Source organism: Gekko japonicus, unplaced genomic scaffold (genome assembly GCF_001447785.1).
Source record: "Gekko japonicus isolate JY-2015 unplaced genomic scaffold, Gekko_japonicus_V1.1 scaffold1925, whole genome shotgun sequence".
Lineage (NCBI taxonomy): Eukaryota > Metazoa > Chordata > Lepidosauria > Squamata > Gekkonidae > Gekko > Gekko japonicus.
The window spans coordinates 173,541-189,272 of record NW_015162538.1 but is presented as its reverse complement, the minus strand read 5'-3'; the positions used below and the strand labels follow the sequence as shown (position 1 = coordinate 189,272).

General features: G+C 46.7%; 1 pseudogene; it reads left to right on the top strand.

The window, feature by feature from the left end:
• The first annotated feature begins 9,347 nt into the window (after positions 1–9,347).
• On the top strand, positions 9,348–12,249 carry LOC107106195 (annotated as a pseudogene).
• The last annotated feature ends 3,483 nt before the right edge of the window (positions 12,250–15,732 follow it).

Sequence of the window (15,732 nt, the reverse complement as noted above, 5' to 3'; positions counted from 1 at the left end):
GGTAAATCTACGACATGACATTTGCCTATAACCCGACATTTATCTCCATTTATTAATTTGGGGCTCTTCCAAGTTATTGCTTCCTAGCCAAAGCCCGGGAAAGGATTTTTGATCGCAACACCATTAAATGCTCTTGAATTTAGTGAGGGTTAGTAAACATTTAATTTTCACAGCACGGGTGAGAATATCCTGCAGCCATTACAGGTGTTAATCAGCTTCATAAAATAAGGGAGGCGGCAATATCACCACTTACTGCTGTTGTGGGTTATTGTGCTTTTCTTGATGACGTTTTAATTTTACATAGCAATGTCCCACTCTGAAACTTATGGTATTTTGCAGCCTTTAGACCCTGCTGTTCACAACTTTTTTCTCCCTCCATTCCATGTACAGATAGGGCTGCCATCTAAGGATTCACCTCATGCATCTGATAAAGTATGTTCTAGTCCATGGAAATTTATGCTAGAATTGGGGGGGAAAACCCATTTGGTCTTTGCTGTGCCAAAAGGTTTTTGGTTGGCCTGTCTTCAGCAGAGCAACGGGGCTACTTGCTGGGTCATATCCTAGAAGACTGCTAATACACGTCTTTTCCTGCTGATGGTATGCCACTTCTGTTATTTCTGCTTGCAAAAATAAAGCTTTACCCCTAAGCAATAGCAGGCACAGCCCACTAGAAATGTCTCCATGTTTCAATGAGTGGGATTTGGCAGGGCTATTTTTGGGCAGGAACGCACAGGAACGGAGTTCTGGCTGGCTTCAGAGTTGGCCACGCCCACCACAGCCAAAACCTCTGCGTGTGTGGCTACAAAGGGAAGGCCTGGAGAGCGATCCCACCCATTGACTTCGAGGCGGGCAGGCCAGGGGGTCCCCTGGAAGGATCGGGGAGGCATTTAAATGCCTCCCCATGCCTTCCTGGGCCTGTCCAAGTGCCTGCTTGCCCGGGCTCTCCACAGCCGCGGGGTGCCCAGGCAAGTCAAGGGAATGCATGGGGGTGTGGCCTAATATGCTAATGAGTTTCTGCTGTTGGGTGTGGCCTAGTATGCTAATGAGTTCCTGCTGGGCTTTTTCTACAAAAAAAGCCCTGGGATTTGGGCAAAAGCACCGCCCAACACGCTCTCTTCTTTCCTTTCAGCTGCTTCTTTTCCTTGCTTCTGTTCATTAGAAAGAATTAATAAACATTAAATTATGGAGCTGTGGCACAACTTGGCTTTAAAAGTCTGATTTTGGAGCCCCCCCCTTTTTTTTGCAGTTTGAGAAACAATTTTAAAAGTTGGGCTTGTTGTAGATAAGCAGCCAGGTCCTTTGCACAGTTAAGAGTGCCCAACTCCCTGGAATCAATAGGTGTGTCCAGTTCTGCTTAGACTTGCAGTTTCAGGCCTGGTCTATACATGCAAAAAACAGAGGTGGCAATGATGTCATGGAGTCTTAAGCTTAAGGTTGCCAGCTCCGGGTTGAGAAATATTTGGAGATTATGGAGGTGGAGCCTGAGGAGAGTGGAGTTTGGGGAGAAGACATTGTAGTAAGAGCAAGATAATACATACAATAGACAGTGCAACATACTACAATACTATTCCCTTTATAAAAGTGCCAACCTGAACCATTCCATTATACTACAACCCTATTTGCTTTATAAAAAGCTCTCCTGAACATTCTGTTTTGCACATTCTGCAGAATAACAGACATGTGGGAACCTTCCTGAGCAAAGGTGGGAGCCAAAGCAGGGAATGCTTGTATAGGGGCAGTCACAGAGAATCCAAGCAATTACAAAATTATAAAACAACAAGCGGCGGACGCACAAGGATTTGTGTGTGGGCGGGTGTCATCTCATTTCCCCTCCCATACTATTTCAACTTTCCCCAAAAGCCCCCTTTCTTACTTACTTCTCTTCTTCCCACCCACAAGCCAACCTACCTTTATCTGCCACCTGGTTTTCAGCTCTCCCTCCATCCCTCTCCTTGGCAGCCTCTCCCTAGGAAAATTATGGCAAAGTTGCACAGTGCCAGCTGAGCCTGGCCCAGGTGTGTGGCGGGGAATTCACAATAACTTGTGTGGGTCACCTCCCCTGTATTCCCTTTCCTACATTATTTCCTCTTCCCCTCATCCTGACAGCCCCCATATCCTTACACTTTGATGGATTGCATACAAAAGCAGGTTGTTTTATATATAAATGTTGCTTGTGTGAGAAAAGTTCATGTTAATCTTCCCTGGAGATAAAAACTTATGTGATTGGCTGCTCTTCTTGCTCTCTGATTGGCCAGCATCAGCTGAGGGTGGAAATAAAACAGCTGATCTGGAGGGAAAAGAGGTCTTTTGCAATTTGGTCCTTTACCTTTTGAAATATTTTGAAATAGGGCCCTAATATCTTCCGGGAGCTCATTTGACCAGTGCGGAGTCACCACTGAGAAGGCCCTGGTCCTCATCAAAACCACCCTGGCATCTCTGGGGCCTGGGAGGGCCAGACAATTTTGGTACTCTGATTGTAGTGCTCTCTGGGGAACATGCGGGGAAAGGTGGTCCCTCAGGAATGTCGGCCCCTGACCATAAAGAATTTAAAGGTAAGAACCAGTACCTTGAAGTTAATTTAGTACACTTTGGGCAGCCAGTGCAGTATTTTTAGTGGAGGCTGAATGTACTCCTGAATGGGGAGGCCCAACAACAGTCTGGCAGCTGCATTCTGCACCAGCTGCAGCTTCCAAATTTGGGACAAGGGCAGCCCCCTGTAGAGAGCATTACAGTAATCTAATCTCGAGGTGACCATCATGTGGATCACTGTCGCCAAGTCACTGTGTTTAAGGAAGGGAACCAACTGCCTGATCAGCCGAAGGTGATAAAAGGCTGACTTTGCAGTGGCTGCTACCTGGGCCTCCGTTGTTAGGGAGGCATCTAAGAGCACTCCTAACCTCCGGCGCTGGCACCAATGGTGCCCTGTCAAAGGTTGGGAGTGGGAGGGCTTCCGGTTTGGCTCCCGCGAATGGCGGACGCATCCTCGGGTCGCTCCCGAAGTCGTCTCGCCCGCCCGCGGTGGAGGAGGGAATCCGCGCGAGCGGAGACCCGAACGAGCCCCTCAGGATGAGAGGGACTCGGATCCAGGGCACGTTAGGGCGTACTAGGGGGGAGCCTCTTTCTCGGCCAAGCGGTCGGAAGTCGAGGCTCTCGCCATGCCCTGCCCCAATGGACCTTGCTGCGTGAGCGACCCCGTTTACGGGGTTTAGCGGAGCCACCTGATGTCACCCGAGTGATGAAGCGCCCAAATGATGAAAAAGAAAAAGAGCGGCTGAAACTGTGAGTTGTCGAACGTGAAGAAAAACAGTTAAGTGTGTCCCCCCACCCCCCAGCGAAAAGCTTTAAGGGAGGAGGAGGAAAACCCCCCTCTCCCGCAAACAGAGATTCCTAGCGAAGAAAAAGGGGGGGGGGGCGTGGAATCGGAGAAAAGAAGCCGTTCCTTTTGGTGCAGTGTGAGAAAAGGACAGAAGTTTTTCGTTTTAAAAAAGCGTTGTATGAACTTTAATAAAAATAAAGAAATTAACAAGATGGCGGAGCTGGATTGTAAAATTAGCGAACAAAAAAGGAGGAGCTTCCGGTCAAGCGTTTTATGTTTTGTTATGCCGGCTGTATGACAACCAGATTGTGAATGACTGTGTCCTTATCTGGGAAGTGTGGGAAATGAAGGATCTATGACAAGCGATAAAGTGCTCTCAATAGTGCTTTTATAAGTCATAGTTGCGGAGAATAGGTCCAGCTAGAGAATGGAGCGTTTAAAAATCGAAAGATAGAAAAAGGATAAATACATTCTCAAAGCTAGAGACCTTTCGAAGAGGCACGAAAGAATAAGGACTGCGTCATTTGTAGCTTGCAAGCGGAAGTGGAAACAGCGACCCAGAGAGGGAGTCGAGAAACTGGTGAACAACAAGCGGAGGAAGTTCCTTTCCTGACTGTGGATTTTAAAAGAAACCAGCCCGTGGAAGATTGATTTAAGCGTATTTGAAAAGATTTTATTAACAAAGCACCATTGGGACACTACTAATATACTAACAGATATATCTACAACTGGATTGAAGAAAGAAGTTCGACAACACACTGAAGAAGCCAAAGAAGATTTTTTTAATATTACTAACAGATTAATATACCAGTCATAACATCATTCAACTTTTCTTGATCCCTCTATATACCCTCCTTTTTTCCATTAAGCGAAATGTCTCTCCTTTTTAGGAGAGGAAATAAAACTTAAAAAAAAAGAAGGTTGGGAGTGGGATCCCTACCCTCAGATTGCTCCGATTTACGCACAGGACCTCCGTCTTCATCGGATTCAATTTCAGTCAGCTCAGTCAAAGCCAACCAGCCATAGCTTGCAACACCAGGTCCAGATCTTCCAGACTAGAGTCAGACTGGCTGCCCAGCAACCGATAGAGCTGGGTGTTGTCCGCATATTGGTGACATCCCAGCCTGTGCCTCCATGCAATCTGCACAAGGGGGTGCATATAGATGTTAAATAACATCGGGGAAAGTACTGCCCCTTGGGGCACTCCACAAACTAGCAGGTGCCTCTGGGACAACTGTTCCCCTAAGGCCACCCTTTGTCCCTGGACCCTGAAGGAATGAGGACAGCCACTGCAAGGCAGACCCCTGAATCCCAGTGTCGGCAAGACAGTGGATCAGTAATTGATGGTTGACCATGTTGAACGCTGCCGGCAGGTCCAACAACAGCAACACCACCAAACCGCCCCAATCCAGATGCTTCCGAAGCTCATCTGTGAAGGTGACCAGTGCCGTCTCTGTCCCATGGCCTGGTCTGAAGTCAGACTGGAAGGGATCTAATGTAGAAGTGTCATCCAAAAAACCCTGCAACTGAATTGCCACCACCCTCTCAATTAATTTGCCCAGATAGGGCAAATTGGAAACTGACTGATAATTAGCCAATTCGGCCGGATCCAAGGATTTTTTTTTAAAGAGAGGGTGTACCACTGCCTCCTTGAGTGCCCTAGAGAATAGTCCTTCGGAGAGGGACTTGTTGATAATTTCCCTTAGGGTACCTCATAGCCCATCATGGCCGGCTTTAATTAGCCACGATGGGCACGGTTCAAGGCTGCAAGTGGTCAGGCATACAGATGAGAGTAATTTGTCAACTTCCTCAAGGCTGAGTGGACTGAAATAATCCAAAACCTGACAAGAAGACATGCATGGAGCCTCGAGTTCCCTTACTGTCTCAACTGTGGTGGGAAGGTCATGGTGGAGCGACAAGACTTTATCTGCAAAATAGGTCACAAAAACCTCACAGCCGATATCCAATTCCTTAACATTTGGTCTGCCTTGTGACAGAGTAGTGATAGACCGAATCGTTCTAAATAATTGGGCTGGGCAAGAGCTCACAGACTCAATCGTGGCCGCTTAATACTCTCTCTTTGCAGCTTTGACTGCCATCTCATAGGATCTCATAAACATCCTATAGGATGTTCTTGCAGCTTCATCATGACCACACCGCCACTCTCTCTCTAGCCGTCTAAGCCTTCGCTTCATCAGGAATAAATCAATGGCAATCTGTATCATTTTATTTATTCTATGGCCTGTGTAAACAGACAACCAGTAACAAATGCCAAATGCCCTATGCCATTTTACTGCAAATCTAGGTAGTGTTATAGACCCTCACCATCAATTCATTGTTTCCTTCCATATCCACATTAAAATTCAGCATTAACTGCTCTATATTTTCCATTTTCTCTCTAATCTCACATGATTTACTTAAAGGTGCCTCGAATCAAAATGACTACCTGATTAAGTTTTATTATCACCCCTTAAGGGGTGGTAGGCCTGTCCAAGTGGTCCACTCCAGACCGGAAAGGCTTCTTGTGATTTTCTGAATCTTCTGGGAGAGTTATGGGAAGGAGTTAAAAGAAATATTGCGGGTGCTCTAGTAGACTTGCATTGCTTCCATACTAGTTTGGAATATGCGTCCTTTGCTCGGAGCGGTTTACACATATATTTAATCATCTAACTAGGGCCACACATATTCAGGGGAGATGTATGCCTTACCAGGCACCTTAAGCAGCGTAGATCTTTTTTCTTTCTGAGGCGGGTCTTGCTGGAACCAAGCGGTAGTGTCTTTTTTCCAGTGGAGGTCTGTTCTATTCGGCTCGGCTCCCCTGGGATGGCCCTCCGTGGCGCGCGGCTGCGCGATGAGTCGCACTGGTCTCTGTCCCGCAGTCCCAAGTCAGGAATATTGTAACCACACAAATGAATAGGGAGGAGGAGGAGGAGGAGGAGATTGGATTTATACCCCACCCTTCACTCGGAGTCTCAGAGCGGCTTACAAACTCCTTCCCCTTCCCCTCCGCACGACAGACACCCTGTTTCTCCCAGATTAGAGTCTGCACACTTAACCACTACACCAAACTATTAATTAAAGAGACAGTTGCAGGAAGAAGTGAGACTTTTTACTGAATGGGATTTACTTCTGAGTAAATTTATAGTGGCATTTTGCCCCATAGGGATGGGCACTGCTGGATTTTTAAACGGAATATAGTGCTATTAGGTACTGCATGGAATCAAGGTTTTAAATGCACTTCAGATTTATTGCAGGAAAAACTCAACAGCGCCTAGGGTGGAAATAGCCTTGGAACATACAGCCGGAGGCTAAAAAACTGTGAGCTAGCTCACACTAACTCAGCTTAGAGGGAACACTGCTTGTGTCAAACCTGGCTCACTTCAGGCCTATGTATACTGTATGAGGTGAGCAGCAAAGAAATCATTCTTCTCGACCAGTATCTTCTGAAATCATTCTTCTCGACCAGTATCTTCTGAAATTATAGTCAACAGTAGGGATTTTATGAATTTCACTGCAAATTTACCATATTCAAAGATGGCAATCAGATGTGAGCTGATCCCTTGATCTGTTGGGTTCATGCTGAGTAGCTGTGAATGCCTGTCAAACCAGTTTAGTCAGGTTGTTCCAAAACTACGCACGTGCAAAGATGCTGCTGATTCAAACTGATAAGCAACTATTAGCGTCCCTAAGGATGACTAAAGATGAATACCAAAAGGATAGGATTTTATTGAAACACATTTCTTGATGGCTGATTTATATGATTTGTGAATTATCCAATTGTTTGTTTAAATAACTGCCTGCTGAGCAGAGCAGTATGCAGCAAGGATGGGAAGACAGTAGACTCCAATGGAGCTTTGTGAGAACATGCATGCATGAAAAGCAAATTGTGTTACACTGCATGGTTAGGAAGGAATACATTGAGGCAACCCATTGATCACTCGTGAACAGACAGATGAATTCAAATCCAGGTGGGTAGCCATGTTTGTCTGAAGCAATAGAACAAATTGTCTGAAGCAGAGGTCATTTCGGAGGGGATCGCGGGGGATCGCAGTTCCCCCGGGTGAGGTACGGGGGCGGGGCACATGACGAAGCCCCCCCTGCTTCCGGCTGCCCCGCTTCCGGCCCTCATTCAGCCAGGAGGAGGCAGGAGAAGAGGGCGGGTAAGTTGCTTCCTCCCTGCCTCTCCCCACCCCTGCCTGCCTGGGGCCAGGGAGGGCCTTCATGGGGCTTCCTTGCACTCCCACCGGCCTTGCAGGTCCACTGCCGGGCCCCTCATGGGACTTGGCAGTGGAGCTGCAAGGCTGGCACTGGCGGACGGGAGCGTTGGGGGCGGGGTGTGTGGCCTTATGACACACTTCCGGTGATGTCAGGGGGTGTGGCCTTATGACACACTTCTGGTGATGTCAGGGGGTGTGGCATATGCTAATGAGTTATGCTAATGAGTTCCCCTAGCTCTTTTTCTACGAAACGACCCCTGGTCTGAAGCAATTGTCTCAAGCAATAGAACAATTAATAGCCAGAATGGAATTTTGTTGGTCTAAAGATGCCACTGGACTCAAACTTTGTTAGATTAGGTTGAACTGATTGCTGAAAAAATCAGGTTTATGTTTGCAATTGCCAGAGCATGAGCCATCCCTAGTCAACACAGCTGTCCCACTTGGTGAAGGGAATATTATGTCTTACTAATGAGCTAGTGGTAGGTGAAGCGGCTACAGCTTGCTTTGATCATGATTCTGTGCTGACTTTGGTCCCACAATTATAACATTGATCAAGCCAGAGATGACAGAAGCAACTACTTTCCACCATTGCTTGGCTCAGTTTACTTCTGTATCCAGTTCTGTATCCTTTTAATGCTGAATGAATGCTTGAGGTTGTGAAGGCTTTGTTAGCCGCAACCCCGGGGTCTCAGTATGAATTATGATGGGGGGATTTAGCTAAGGGACCGTTTCTTAATAGGTGTGCAAGCTAGGGATCGTACTCCAACTATACCAGAGTCAGAACCCTCTTGGAGCAGCACGGATGTCAGACAGGAAATATCTTTATGAAATTTATTAAGAACATATCTCTAATACAGCTAATTTAATAAAAATATCACACACACACACACACACACATACACATACAAGAGCTAAGAAATAAAGGATTGAAATGATCTTAAGAGATCAGAGACAAAAGAGGGTGAAGTGTTGATGGGGTTATAGCTACCTTCCAAAGAGGAGAGTCCATGATGAAGAGCAGATGGCTTGGCTGGCAAACACATCTGTGAAGACCCAGGAGAGATGGGGGATCCAGCCGGTATGCATCCCAGGAGACTGAACCGAAGATGGCTGGGTTCGGAGCCCAGATATAGGAAAATTGTGCCTTCGGGGCAGTGGGCACAATAGGGAACTGGTCCAGAATGGACCATGATGGCCAGTAATGGCTCAGAAGTGGTTTTGGACAAAAGAAGTCCAGGTTTGGGAAGGGAAGCCTTTGTTAGCAAGGTGTGGGGCAACTGCAGAGTCTTGGTTTCATTAATGGCTGGGCTATTCAGAGAACAATGATGACAGTAGACAGTGGCTGGGGTAGTCCCTGTATTGAGAAGCAAAGTCCAGAGGTTTGATTGTGTGATGTAGAGCTGGAATGTAGGTGTGCTGACACCTTTGAGATGATGAAATTAAGGCATTGTCCTTTCACAATGACAGACACATGCTTGCTGTATCTGAACCTGATGGCTGACTGCTGGAGACAGTCCTGAGCACATGTCTAGGCTTGTTGGCTTTGCACACAGAGAGCGCTATGCCAACCTTGGCCCTAACCTGGCCGGGATACCATCCTTCATGTGGCAAGGGGAGGCTTGTGCTAACAGCGTCTGTGTGTTCTGTGAATCCAGGTTTGTGAAAACAATCTAATTCAACTTTGTGGATCACTTGCTGATGCTACAGATCTCTCACTTAGGGAAGGATGGTTACCCCCTGAGCTAAACAAGGCAATTGATATTCAACTGCTGTAAAACAAGTCCCTACTGCATTCAGACCAGATCCTGTAAAAAATGACGTTGGACGTTATCAGGCTAACTTGTGATCAGGAATGTGAGAGTGCCTAGAGGCCTTTTTAGGCTTAGTATAACCCTGAATAGGAACATAGGATTCTTATTTCACTACAGATGCTAATTCTGTGCCCCTAAGCATTTCTCTCTTGTACTATTTCTCTACTCTGTCTGTTGCTACCAAGGCTTTCTTAGTTTGCTTCTTGGTCCTCCCCCTTCCTTACCTGTGTCAGGGCTCTTTTTGTAGCAGAAACTCCTTTGCATATTAGGCCACACCCCCTAATGTAGCCAATCTTCCAAGAGCTTACAGAACTCTTCTTACAGGAGCTACCGTCCGCCCAACATACCTCTTGCTCTACATTCCTGGATTTGACCAAGTTACTTGAATCCTCTGCTGACAATTCCATCCCATGCAAAGTTATACCCTTCTAAACCCATGGACTTTAATGAACTCAGAAGGGTATAAATATGCTTAGGATTGCTCTATTAATCTACCACTATACCCCATTAGCTCAGTTAACTGCTAAAAGGACACACAGCAGTTTGATCTCCTGACCCATGGTCTATAATGTCCTTTTGTCCAGTGCTCTGATTGATGACTACAAATTATAGCAAATCTACTCCAGCAGTCAGCACGGTGCTATCACAAATCCTGTGTATGTTTATTTATTTCTTATTAATGTTTTATGTTCTTCATGTTTGATTCTAATGGCTACAGGCTATATGCAATTAATGCTATTTGTGGCTCTGTACCTTTGCATAACTCTTTGTGAGTCAGAGTTCACTTCATTAGGTGCAAGAAGTGTACAGAGCTTGGGAGTCGGGAGATTTTCAAAGAGAGAACAGTGTGAAATAAATGAAAGAGAAATCAAGCCATTGGGTGTGGGTGAGAACCCCTGCTAGTTTTTGAAGATGGGCATAGGAGTAACATAAAATCTTATGTGATCTAATAAAGAAAGGTACAATGTGAAACATGATAAAAAGAACTAATTTACATCTTTAGAGGATGCTGAGTTATTAGTATGTATAGCGAGTGAGGAAACCAAAGCCCTTCTAGAAACTTGTGGGAAAGGTAGTATTGAATGACCCTCCTGATTAATCCTAATTTAGCACTTTCACACTGATGCTATTCAGCTTCTGTTTAATTTTGCTACAACACAGCTACTCATGTGGAGTTATTTCTATATGCTATAGTGCCTCAGGAAAAAGTAGCATATGTTAAAAACTGACTACAATACAAATGTCATAGATGCAACGAACATGAAGTTGAGCAAACTTTAGAGGATGGCGGAAGACCGGAAGACCTGGCGTGATCTGGTCCATGGGGTCGCGAAGAGTCAGACTCGACTGTGCGACTGAACAACAACAACAATACAAACAATGGCACCGGTCATATGGGCCAGATAACGCGGGCGTGAGGCGTGGCTGTTTGCCCCGGGGCAAAATAAAGCGCATTAGCTTGATCCCATGGTCTCCCAAGTATTCGCGCTGTGGCAGGAAGCTCGCGATCACACAGCGATGCTGGAGCTGGCAAAGAATCCGTGCAGCAAGCGTTCCGTGTTTATGCGCATGCACAGCCAGGACTCTCTACACCTACCCTGAGGATTGGCAGGCATTCGAAGCCCTCATCGCTGCTCAGTACAGTGGCGCCAAGATCAAAGTCCTCTCTGCCCCACCTCAGTTCCATTTTGGGAAAAGCCAACAAGACCCCCAAATTCCTGAAGCAATTCCCTGTTGGGAGGGATCCACTCTTTGAAGGGGATGACAGCTTCTGCATGTTTGAGAGCAATGTCATTGCACATTAGGTCAGCAATGATGAGCTGCAAGGAATCACCAACTGAGTGAGCTTTGCCTACAGTGACATTGTCCCCCCTGCCAGTACTTGGGCCTTCTCAACATTGGGCATCATGTATTATAACAAGCAGGCCACAGAATATGCACAGGAAGAAGTGAAGAGGATTCTGAGCATCTTTGATTGTCATCTGAAAACCAGGACACTCCTGGTAGATGAGTGGGTCACATTGGCAGATGGTTGTCTGCACTCTCCTCTGTCCTTACAAATAGGTTTTGGAGCTCTCTTTCTGCCAGCCTTACTGAAACGTCAAGCGCTGCTTTGTGACCTGCGTAAACCAACCACAGTTCAAGGCCATTCTGGGAGAGGTGAAGCTGTGCAAGATGGCGGCGCAGTTTGATGCTGAAAAGTTTCCCAAAAATCAGTCCAAGACGGAAACGCCCAAGATGGAGCACCAGCCAAAAGAGAGGAAACCAGAGAAGAAGCCAACACCCTGGCCCAAGGAAGAGATGGACGAGTATGAGCAAGCCTTGGCAACTGAGCCCAAATTCAAAGACCCCTTTGCTCACGTCTCCAAGAGCCCCTTTTGTCATGGATGAGTTTAAGCACAAGTACTCCAATGAAGACGCCCTCACAGTGTCTCTGCCTCACTTCTGGGAGCATTTTGACAAGGAGGGCTGGTCCATCTGGTACTCCATCACTTCCCCAAGGAGCTGGCACAAATGTTCACGAGCTGCAATTTAATCACAGGCATGTTACAGTGCCTGGACAAGTTGTGCAACAATGCCTTTACTTCTGTCATCCTTTTTGGCACCAACGATAGGAGCCTTTCAGGCCATCTGAGTCTTCTGTGGGCAAGAGCTTGCCTTTCCACTGAGCCCTGCCTGGCAGGTGGACTACAAATCCTATACTTGGTGGAAGCTAGACCCGGATAGTGATGAGTGCAAGATACTGGTGAAGGGATACTTCCCGTGGGAGGGGGAGTTCAAGCATGTCAGCAAGGCCCTAATGAAGGACAAAGAGCCCCCAGGAGCCACCAGTGGCCGAAACTTCACAAGGAGGGAGAGACAGCATGATGTTCCAAGACGTGCATTAAAAACCCAAGTGTGCTAGTGAAAAAAAACAAACAAACAATGTTGCTCGGAAGGTATGTTATGGAGAATCCATGTGGTGGGACTAGTGGCTTCCTATATAAATGTCACTTAAGAAGGAGAATATTTGCCGGGGAAAGGAAAATGTAAGATGGTTCCTTTGTGTGTTCCTATAGAATTGCATCGGAAGTGGTCCCAATACTACTGAAGTTACAAATGCATTCATCTAGAGACAAGCACCGTTCTACCATAACCTCCAATTCAGTTTAACCAGAACATGGCAGATAGTGCATGTCTTGAGACTTTATTTATTTATTTATTTGGATTTATATCCTGCCCTCCCCACAAGCAGGCTCAGGGCGGGTTCCAAGAATATAAAATGCAATACAATTAAAACCAGATTAAGAACAACAGTATAAAATAACACAACTCCTAGGTACCATGTCAACTCTAGTAGAAACCATGTCAACCCTAGTGGAAACTAGGTATCTTAGTGGTTAAGATGGAATTAAAATTTTAAGGATTTTAAGGATCCAGGCTGCTGATGAAGCCGGCCCAAAGGAGGGGACGCCCGCCACCTCAACCAAAAGCCTTAAGCTTCTGTGATACAATTATTGCACATGTGACAATATCTAGCCCCAGGGAGGACTCATCTCCAGGAAAGCTTGTCTCCACCATATAGTGCTATGTGGTTGTGGAAAGTACCGTCAAGCGACAGCTGGTTTATGGCAACCCCATAGGGTTTTTGAGGCAAGAGATGTGCAGAGGTGGTTTGTCATTGCCTGCTTCCATGTCACAACCCTGGTATTCTTTGGCGGTCTCCCATCTAAATACTAGCCAAGGCCAACCCTGCTTAGCTTCTGAAATCTGGTGAGATGGGCCTAGTGCTATATGAATATTAACAATACTCCTATTAGAGGCTTCAGTTTGTTTCGATCAATACAGAGTTCACTTCATCAGGTGCATGAGCGATACAATTATTTTGAGCCTTACAGCACACAAAAGGCAATTCTCAAATGTAGTTAATAAATACAAACACACAGGGTGCGGTCAGACGCACCGATTAATCAGGTATCGAGACGGTTCAGCAACGGATTTTATATCTACGTTCACACACCTAACATCTGCATACCGTCCCCAGCCGTCGGTTTCCGGATCAAAACCCCTTTAAACCGGAGTATTTTGCTACCAGGTCCCCAAGTGGTGTTTTCCTAATTCTCTGGTTCCAGACGCACTTTTCTGACATCTGATCGCTCCTGTGGTGTCGAGCCACTTCCGGTTTAAACCCCCTCCCTGCTTGAAAGCTGCCCGAGGCTTCCGCTTTTCACACACCATTTTTTAATGCATTGGTGGAATGTACATAGGCGGAGCTCCACCACCACGTTTAGAAAACCGACATTTAAACTGTTACTTGTTTTAGTGTTTAGATGAGTTCGGGATCTCACAGAGGCCATTTTCGGGTCAAACATTTAAACAGAAGTCTTTTGTTGGAGGGGTTGGATTGATTCGCCCTGGTGGTTCTGCGCATGCGCCATGATAGTTCCCCCCTTCTACGGAGGGGCGCCTATGCGCATGCACAAACTGAGGAAATTTTTTTTAAAACCTGCTGACGCATGCTCCCGCTTGTCAGTAGTGTAGACACTGGGGAGAGCTGTGACTGCGCAGTCAAGGGGGATAAGGGAGGTTAAGTGTGATCGCAATTATCCACATCAAATATAATCAGTTTAACCCGCTCTCAGCACACCGTCTGACCGCACCCATATATAGTAAGACTGAAACTATTCCACAAAGGTCTGTCGCTGGCTTATTTTGAATACTTGTTATATTTAAGCTCTATTTTAGAGTTGTTCATTTCTCCCCACCCCCCTTTTTTGCTAGGCTCACATACCTCTAACAGCTGCATGGTAAACAGAAATCCAGTGAGTGAATATTTCCTATACATGCTGATGCAATGATGGGAAAAGCTTCACCTTGGTAGGGGGCGAAATGTGCTCAACAACCCAACAAAGGCCCCGGTCACATGGCAAAGTTGCCGCGGGAGAGGCACGGATGGTGGGCGGATTATCCGGGCTCGATCACACCCCAACATCTGGGAAGTGGAGCGCACTGGTGGCTTACTCCCGACAATGCACCTTAAAAAACAAGTACCTCCAAGGTACTAGTAAACGTTTGCCACGGGCTGCCTCCAGACAGCCGTGGTGTGATACGCAGCATTCCCCTCCGGTTACCCTCCGGCGCTGAGGGAAGGACCCGTGGCGTGCCACTGGCGCATCTGATCGCGTAATTGTGCATCAAACTGCGCCGGGGCAATTAGCCTCCCCTGCCATATCTGACCGGGGCCTAGTTTACCTTTTGGGTGCAACCCAGAAACTAAACAGAATATTGCCATTGATTCCAATAAAACATTGATAGCACCATTCAATATAGGTCTTTCTTAACCCATTCCCATTTCATTTCTTGTTCAAGGATCGTCGCTTTAGGCTTGCACCCTTATTAACAGCCATTAGGCAAGCGGGATGTTTGTGGCATAACCACCTCCCAAACACGCCAGCTTACATTTACGTACACCTCACTGAAATCGGTGGGGATTATTTCCAAGTCAGCGCGGGGTGATTAAAAAGGACTTGAAAAACCAGGTCGTCAAAACCGAGCAGTCATTATCCTCTTTTATCCATTTGGCATCCAAAGTAAAGCGCAAGGACGCCTTCGCTTCCTGTGCGAAGTTCTTTCCTATCTCCCCAGTGCATTTCCTTTTGATTTCTGAGGCTGCAAGAAGTCCCCCCACCCAGGGCCGGATTTAGACTTGCTGAGGCCCTAAGCTATACAAAACCCAGAGCCCCCCTACTGTTTTAAATTACATCAGCTGGTCTCAGAAATTTTTTAAATATATACGCCTTTTAAATATTTGAAATCATTTTGTATATTGTGTTTTTATTCGAGGCCCCAGCAGATTGCGAGGCCCTAAACTGTAGTTTATTTAGCTTATGCGGTGGCTCAAGTGGTTAAGACGCTGAACTGCAGGCTGTGGAAGGTCGGTAGTTCAGCAGTTCAAGACCCGGGTGCCGCAAGACGGGGTGAGCTCCTGTCTCTAGTTCCAGCTCCTGCCAACCTAGCAGTTCGAAAGCAAGACATTGCAAGTAGATAAATAGGTACCACTACAGTGGGAAGGTAACAGCATTCCGTGCGCCTTGGTGTTTAGTCACGCCGGCCACATGACCACGGAAACGTCTTCGGACAGCGCTGGCTCTTCGGCTTGGAAACGGAGATGAGCACCGCAACCCTAGAGTCGGACTCGACTGGCTTTCGAGCAAGGGAACCTTTACCTTTTAAATCCGGCACAGCCCCCACCCCACCCTTCTTCATACAGCGATCGTAGCGTCTCCCCTCCAGCCAAGTAAATTGCTGGAACACGCACGAGCAAACGCCATGCAAACTACTTTCCCCTGTTTACTGGGGAGGGGGCAGAGCTCCAGGGGTGCGAATGATCATCCATAGAAATGAACGC